The sequence below is a fragment of the Lycium ferocissimum genome, unplaced genomic scaffold, assembly GCF_029784015.1.
Source record: "Lycium ferocissimum isolate CSIRO_LF1 unplaced genomic scaffold, AGI_CSIRO_Lferr_CH_V1 ctg15451, whole genome shotgun sequence".
NCBI classification, from domain to species: Eukaryota; Viridiplantae; Streptophyta; class Magnoliopsida; order Solanales; family Solanaceae; genus Lycium; species Lycium ferocissimum.
Genome location: NW_026716047.1, coordinates 10,144 through 18,289, shown reverse-complemented (window position 1 = coordinate 18,289; position 8,146 = coordinate 10,144). Strand labels below are relative to the sequence as shown.

Genomic DNA, 8,146 nt, shown 5'->3' with positions numbered 1-8,146 from the left:
TGTTGCAAGTTGGGACAAAAGAGATGAAAGAACCGACTCTTCTAGAATAGTGTGTACATGAAATACTTCTATGATTGATGACTAAATATCTATTTTACCCTTTGACATTCACGCATAACAAACCTTCCGAGACTCACTCTACCCTTTCTCTATGTTGAGAAATTAATTTAAATAAGTATTGGAAGAAGATTAAAACGAAGATTGAGAGAAAGCTTACCTGAAATTGGAAGACCCGGCTGAGAAGATCGAACACAAAGAATGGAGGGTTTCTTCTTGTGTCAGTCGCTGGAACAAGTAGAGAGATGCGTCTAGAATAATGTTGCGTATTAGATGAAATTACAATTCTACCCTTGGTTGTCTTTGCTTCACTCTTCTATACGGGCCCAACATTATACAGGTTGAATTTTTTCTTCAAAAAAAAAAAACTGTATTTTCATATGAAAGAAAGGCAATACAAATCAATGAGTGGAGGCTTAGTGCAGAATCAGCCAATTGCAAGATATCATTTGTATATTTTTTGGATCAATATACACAGTCCCAACATCCATGGCACAACATGGTATTAGTAGGTAAATGCTTAGGGTGTTGCAGTGTCATAGCTATTTGCATATTGACCAACGATGATGAGGTCTTCATACGATATTTAGTCTTCTTCTTAGCCTTCTCCTTGGCTTTTTCCGTTTGTCAAAAAAAGACCTGTAAACAAAGCAGCAAGACAATATAACAGATGGCAAAGTGAAGTTGTCAATGAAGTAGAAAAGAGGACACATTCAACATATCACATATATTTGAACTCAGGGAACTTTGAATACACTAATTTTCAGTGACAATTATCAGTTTCTAATATAAATGGAAAAAAACACTCACAGATGGATCAGATAGATAAATGTGCAGACTAAGTTATGCAGATGAACGACCGCAAGTACACAGTACATACATCATCTTTGTATGTGCAGCTGATTTGCATCTGACTGATCATATGAAGGCAGAAGGTCTAACAATTTGTTCATGGCCTATATCAATATGAGCAGGAGCAAATTTGCAGCAAACTTATTTCATTCCGTAAATAAATTGTAAAGATAATGCATTAATGCTAATTCCTTTCCTTTGCTTAACTATACAAAAACAAATCAAGGGTATTCAGGTAGTTGAATTAAATAACCAATATCAGAAATTATACCGTTTCGTCAGGCTCACATTTCCCAGCTTTTGTCTGAAAGAGAGCTTCACAGGACAAACAATATGAAATTAGTAAAGGCTGATCAAAATTAAGATGAATGCACGAAATTAAGATGAATGCACCAGGCAACAATTGTTTCAGGGGTATGGGTCACCTAAAAAATCTGCATACAGCAATAAGCCTTTGTGCGCCAACTTTAGTTTCTGGAGATTGTGACAACACTTCGACACCAGCAGGAGGTGAGATTCAAATGTACCCCTAGTTCGCAATGAAAGTAATTGGCGCTTCATTGTTTGTTATACATGCCCATGTTTTTAAGTCGAAGTATGATGCTTTGGTTGCATTGCTTGCAAACCACTACCAATACTCTTTTTTTTTTTTTTTTAAATAACACCACCAATGCTCTTTTGCTACAGCAACATTTGCAAATAGGCATTATAACTTTCCACCATGGTCAATCAACATTTTTTCCGACTACAAGCACACTGTATATTTATGCAGTTTAAAACATAACAATGAGAAATTCTCTAATTTAAAGTAAAGACTGAATACAACAAGAGTAAAGAGAGAGAATACTCTGTCTCTGATATATTTATGTTGTTCAATATATAACAATGAGAAATTGTCTAATTCAAAGTAAAGGCTGAACCTGTTGAAGTCTTCATTTTGCACGTCGTCTCCTTTCATCTGCTCCAGCTATGAAAGAAAAACAAATTCTGTAAAAAATTGCAACTTTACAAAGCATTGAGATGAGAGAATTACCCATTTCAAATACGCTGACTTGTTCCTCTAATCAATTCGTCAAAACACACTGAAATCTATAAATAGAGGGCTCATAGGGAATGAAGCTTGGTTACTCGACTTCAGTTAATGCACTACGAAGGTTGTTTCAAGAATCCCAAGCTCAAATAATCTGAAGGTGAAGGTATTAATTTCTATAAAAACTTCATACCAGATTACCACTCAAACATAAAGAACTCAAGCCACAGTTACTTTTGTCTAACAGTTGTAGTCGTAGTAACTTTTTGTCCAATGATTAGTGCACTATGTCAATTATATTGGTAGGAACCATTATGCGTGCTTAAAACAATAAAGTAATCAAGATAGAGGCTAACTTCAAATGGAGGATACTCTTAAAAACAAAAGCCTAAAGATTCAATATTGTTCGCAAATGTTATAGTAAGAGAATTCTCAAGCTATATGGGATCTTATCTCTCTGTTTTCCTTTTGTCAATATCCAATTCATAGTAGAACAAGACACCATTTTTTATTTTCTATATTGTGCTTTAATTAGTTTTCCAACAGTTCAGAAGTACTCACCAAACCGAATACTTCAATTTAGCTTCATGCCAAGCAAGTTTTTTGGCTATGAATTTAAGCACTTAAACCCAAATAAGTTAGGACTAAATAAGAAGGCATATCATGAAAAGTCGTAGGAGTATAGTCCACTTCAAAGTTCCAACAAGTAAACATGATAAAGATTAATTTTAGATGGTAAGAAAACATATTATAAAGGAAAAGATGGCAAATCAAGAGACATGACTCTCCAAAGATCACTTCGTATGCCTTTGATTTTTCGTACAACAACTTGATTCCGCACTAATTAGTTGGTATCGACTTGCTTAATTTGTGTACCATCGATTCGACGTACACGAAATAGTAAAGCCGGATTGGTAGACCAGACTCTCCTTTTTTTTCAAAATTCAAATCTTTAGAAAAAAGACCATTATACCAAATGAAACTACGTACTACCATCATGTTATATTTCTTTACTGCTATCTACTTCCTATTAACTCTTCGATCTAGCACAGAACAACAGTGAAATTGGAAAATTATGAAATACGAAGACACCAAGAAAACCCAAAAAGAAAAAAAATGAAGAGAAAAGAGAAGATCCGAAAAAAGAGAATATAGTTTTCATAAAGGAGTTCAAAACAAAATGGAGAAGCAGAAATTACAGAAGCAATTCTTTGAAAATACGAAGAAAGTAAGGGAAAATTCGCTATCCTGTCTAAGCAGGAAGAACACCCAAGAAAAAAAAAACCAGAAAGGGAAAAATATGAAGAAAAGAAGAGAAGAAGATATGGGCAAAATTGATTGAAAGAGAAACAACAACTATACCTGCAAATAAAAAGCGATCGGATGAAGAAAGGGGAGAAAGTTGAAGAAAATGGTAGAACGTGATGATTATGTATTTTAATTAATGGGAGCAGGGCAAAATTAAAAACATGAAATAAAGCTGGTAGCTTTCATATAACTGTTGTAAACTATAAAGAGAAGCAAAATCAAGCTGTGACCTCTAAAAATTAGTCTCACAAACAATTTAAATGCATCATCAGGTAAGTAACTATAAATTAGTGGATCAAGTTATCCTCGTCTTGGAATCAGCTAAATTTTATCGTTTATGATATGGCCGGCAGCTGCATAAGTGTGGTCCGCAAACACAAGTACACAGATGGATCATCCGCAGCTATTCCTGCAAGTTAGTCTGTGCTTTAGCATGGAGGGAAAATATTTATAATTCACGAGTTAAAGACATGCCATGCTTGAGAAATCTCACCGGATGAAATCTACAAGCTGTACCTCTGTATTACAGCGCCACATGCTCCTGAAAGCTACAGAGCTTAGTTTCATAGCATACTTTCCAAGGCCAATACATTCTTCAATAACTCCACCCCTCATTTATTAATGTTTTCCCTGAAAGGGCATGATGTTTCAATGTGTAGCGCATGAATAGGGAAAATTGAGCAAAGATGCATATGTCCTGCAATGACATACGGTCGCATATTAAGCATGGATTCATCAGAGTTTAAATTTACTTGCACAGTGATCCCTGACTGATAGGTCAAAGTGAAAGAAAATTGTGCTCAGCCTTTGGAATCATCCAGCTTCAGTTTCAAATACATATATATTTCAATATGGTTGACGTCAAAGCCAAAGGTCCAGAGGAGAAGATTCCTGATGTGAAAATTTAGTACCTATTAGACATTGAGAACCAACATAAATCCATGTAAATTTCTTACTGGAATTACTTGAAGGAAAGCTTACCAAAGGTCCATAATTTACCAATTGAAGAACGCAATATCACTTGGAAAAAGCTTTAGTTAGATTTGAGATTGAATGAGTGGTAACATCATGTCCATGGGTGAATATACAGTTGTTCCTCGATGAAGAAGGTGATGGAGGCAGTAAAAGATCAATCATAATTGGCTTTAGAACACCTCTGAATGTGCAGAATGAAAGTATTCTTGATACATAAGCTTTTCTCCCTGGCTAGGAGTTCGACTTGCCCATAAATGAAAAAAGCATTCTTTTTGAACTGGTAAATAGAAAAAGCATTATAATCTTTAGGGACTGAGCTGGTTTACACATTGAAAGTGTCGCAACAAAAGACTCAATGCATGATTTTCAAGATTGACTTATCAAGAAGGTGGGATTCCATAAGTTATTTAAATCCTTATTGATTGTCTATCCACTTAATGACTTTTAGCATGAATTGATCTACTTCAAGAGTAGAACTTGTATTAATTCTGCCTTTGAATCCAGTTTTACCTTTTCCTCCTTTTTATGTGCAGAAGTATTACTGCAGTACTCGTACTTATTATATGTAAGAACTATCTTTGTATTGTTTTTTCCAATCCCATGTTATTGTGAATAGAAGAATATCATGAATAGACCTTTATGAACAGACACACATTTATGTTATTGTTATGCATCACAAGTTAATCAATGCAATTTTTTTCAATAGAGGACAATTTCAATATAAAAGTTAAAAAGTTAATTGCCACAGAGCATTGACGCCAAAATAAATGATATAGCTATCTTCTAAGTTAACTATTATACCAAAAAGCATATTATACCAAACAAATAATGATTTTATTATACGTTTTCAAATGTTACAGGGAAAAATTTAAGTAAAAGAGGTAGTATTTGAATTGGGATGATATTATCATCTTCCCAACTAAATAAAAGTGAGTATATAAAGCTTTGGATTGAAGTGTTAAAAGTTTCAGGCAATGCAATAAGCTAGCTATCTCAGCAGTCACCAAGGCAAAAACATTTTGACTCCGAGATAAAGAATGAAGGATTTGTAAGCAGAGAAAAACCTTGTAGTAGCACAAAGTCACCAACAGAGAATAAAATCCAAGTAAAAAAGTAGAAAAAAATTTACCAAGTCATTGAAATGCTTACGGGCTACAATAAAATGAATGCACCAACATCTCACTATCAGCATTCCTCTACTTTCAGAGCCCTCCTTGTTCCCACACACTTCATTGTCCCTCGAATACTGGCATTGTAACCTCTTCTCTCCTTCCAGAACCCTCGTTCCCACAAACATCGAACAAGATGGCCGGATAAAGAATAATATTGGAAAAGTTATCAGACAACTCTGTAGAATTATTATGTGCTGGGAGGAAGAGGTAAAGCCACGTAACCTAAATTGACGTATTTTTAGACACGTACACAACTACATGGAATGACGAAAATACCCTGCTTTTAAAGCCAAAGAACACACAGGTCGAAACTTGCCTAACTTCAAGCTCTACAAAAGATAGATCAGTCATATAGTTGTGTGCTGATAAAGAGTAAAGCTCCAAAAACTTCACATTCTGAGTGGCATTTTTAACCTGTACAGCATGAATACAAAATCCATTTCTGTACCCCGATTAAGCTACTAAAAGGAACAATTAAATAATGGAACACTTAGTACGGTATATACTTCAGGTGTGGAATTGAAGTCAAAAAGTCATAAATCGGAAGCATTAAACAAAGTACTTAATCAGACCATAAGAGATAAAGGAAGATTTTTAAAAGAGGAGTTTCTGCAAATAAGTAGAAACTCTCTGCAACATTTTTTTTTGCTTCAGTATGCGTCATAGAAATTATGCAATTATGATTATATTGTTCAAGGGAATAGCAACACCCTCAGCATGTGCAAATATCAACACCTCTCTCAACAGTATTTTTCAAGAAAGGAACAGAAAAGAAGAGTTCCGGAATCAGTGTTGTTAAAGGCGAAAAACTTTTAAAAACGCTCCAAGCCTATTAGTCTTTAAGCGGAAAGTGCAATTAAAGTGTGAACTAAAAAACAAGGGCAACGGAGAAAAAAGTAAGAATTGGTGATTGAAGAAACAAGCTTCACACTACATGTCAACTAAACAACTCAATAGAGAGTAGAGAGTTTGTCAAAACCAACCAGGCAACATTCACGCAAACTTATTGGGATAAAGCGTTACCCCCAACTTCAACATTAAATTCTTTAGACACCTTTCCTTTCTGCCCTATTACCCTCCTAACCTATATTTTTCGTAATTATTTGCACCTTTGCTTGACACAGACACTAGTGTCGATTATATTACAATCATATTACACGCTGTATGTTATTGAGCCCCAAGACAACTCATTTTTCCTTTTAATTTTAATACATTGCTCGTTTGACCAAAAGAGCATAACCAAAAATCAACAACCTCTTCGATTCTTAACAAAATTTCCCTAAATCCTTAATTCCTCTTAATTCTCCTGAGTTCATCATTAATAGAGAGTGAAAAGAAGTATGTAGTGTAGACTATTAAGTTCTTCAATCAAACGTTCTACCTCCTTTCGGTTCAAAAAAGTATAGTTCAGGTTTTTTTTTTGTTTTTTGATCTCTTTGGTGGTACAACTTGTTGATTCGGTCGGTTGGAAGGTTAAACTTTACATTTCGACCAAAGGTTAGTACTTTACTACATTTAATTGGGTTTGTGTTAGTCTAGGGTTTTAGGGGTTTTTATGTTTGCGATTTTGATGAATCGAATAAAGTAGTATTTTCTTGAATTGCTGGTAAAATGTTAGAATTTCCACTTATGTTTTTTTTTTTTTTTTAAATAGCACGGACTCGCCAAGTCAAAGAATAGTATCCTCTTTGGACCAAAAAAAATAGTAAGATGCGGTGATGTAATTGGTGATATTGGTTTCAAACCAACAAGTACTGCGAAGTGGAAGGAGCTAAAGCGCTCGCGAACAAAAGGCTTCAAGAGATTAGAGATCAAGTAAGGGCTAAAGCAAGGCAAAAGCACCAATCCTTGGTAACGCCAAGAGACCGATGGAAGATCTAATGTTAAGTGCAGTTGGGAAGTGTTGTAATTTGTTTGTTTGAAGCTACATTAAGACTTAAGACTTTGAAGTAATGCGCTTTGTTCACGTTGGTATTCGGATGTACCATTTGTTTTTTGTTATGTTGGAAATGGTGCGAATTCTGCTATTTACACCCAATGTTTAAGAATTGTTTTGTTTATATATAGTGCATTTTCGGGACAAAATCGTTGCATTTTGTCATTCAAAAAATTGTTATTTTTTATGGCATATGAGAATGCTTTTGAAGAAGGCAATTGCATTTGAGTGACAAATTCGGTGCATTTTGTCACTCAAAATCATAGGTTGTTATGGCATTTGAGAATGGTTTTGATCTTGGAATTACGCACATTTGAGTGACAAATTACGGTGCACTTTAAAAATGAAAAAAGCTGTTAGGTTGTCATGGCATTTGAGAATGGTTTTTTAGCAGTTACCCGATAACCCGATAAGAATTTAATTAATTACACTTACCCTTTCATATATATTAAGTCACTTACACTAAAAATCCGCTTCCCTCAAGACAAAGTCGCAGCAAACTCTTTTAGTTAAACATAACTAAAAGTCTACGAGGTGGCATACAAAATTTAAACTTTGCCTTATAAGGCAAACTTTTTTTTTTGTTGAAAGTCTATTTTATTCCATCCAAAAACTTTTACAAGACAAAGTTAAGTCGACTTCAATCAGATATGGTAAAATTCCTACTCACTAACTTGTATAAGTCAAACTAAGAGCAACTATTACATTAAAAAAACGTAGCCAGCTAATCAACTACACTTAAATTAGGGATAGCGATTCATGCGGCCAAAGAGCTCGCCATTTGAAGTTGTTCTTACGCGCTTGATGTGAATATGT

The 8,146-nt window shown here is 34.6% G+C and overlaps 1 long non-coding RNA gene across 1 annotated transcript; it reads right to left on the bottom strand.

Annotated features, from left to right (window-relative positions):
• Window positions 1-3,745: 3,745 nt before the first annotated feature.
• LOC132042455 (uncharacterized) lies at window positions 3,746-5,499 on the bottom strand. The gene is made up of 3 exons (XR_009411486.1): window positions 5,372-5,499; window positions 4,229-4,343; window positions 3,746-4,158 (listed from the first exon to the last, which is right to left on the bottom strand). It is a non-coding gene; the product is annotated as an uncharacterized LOC132042455 (long non-coding RNA).
• Window positions 5,500-8,146: the final 2,647 nt, after the last annotated feature.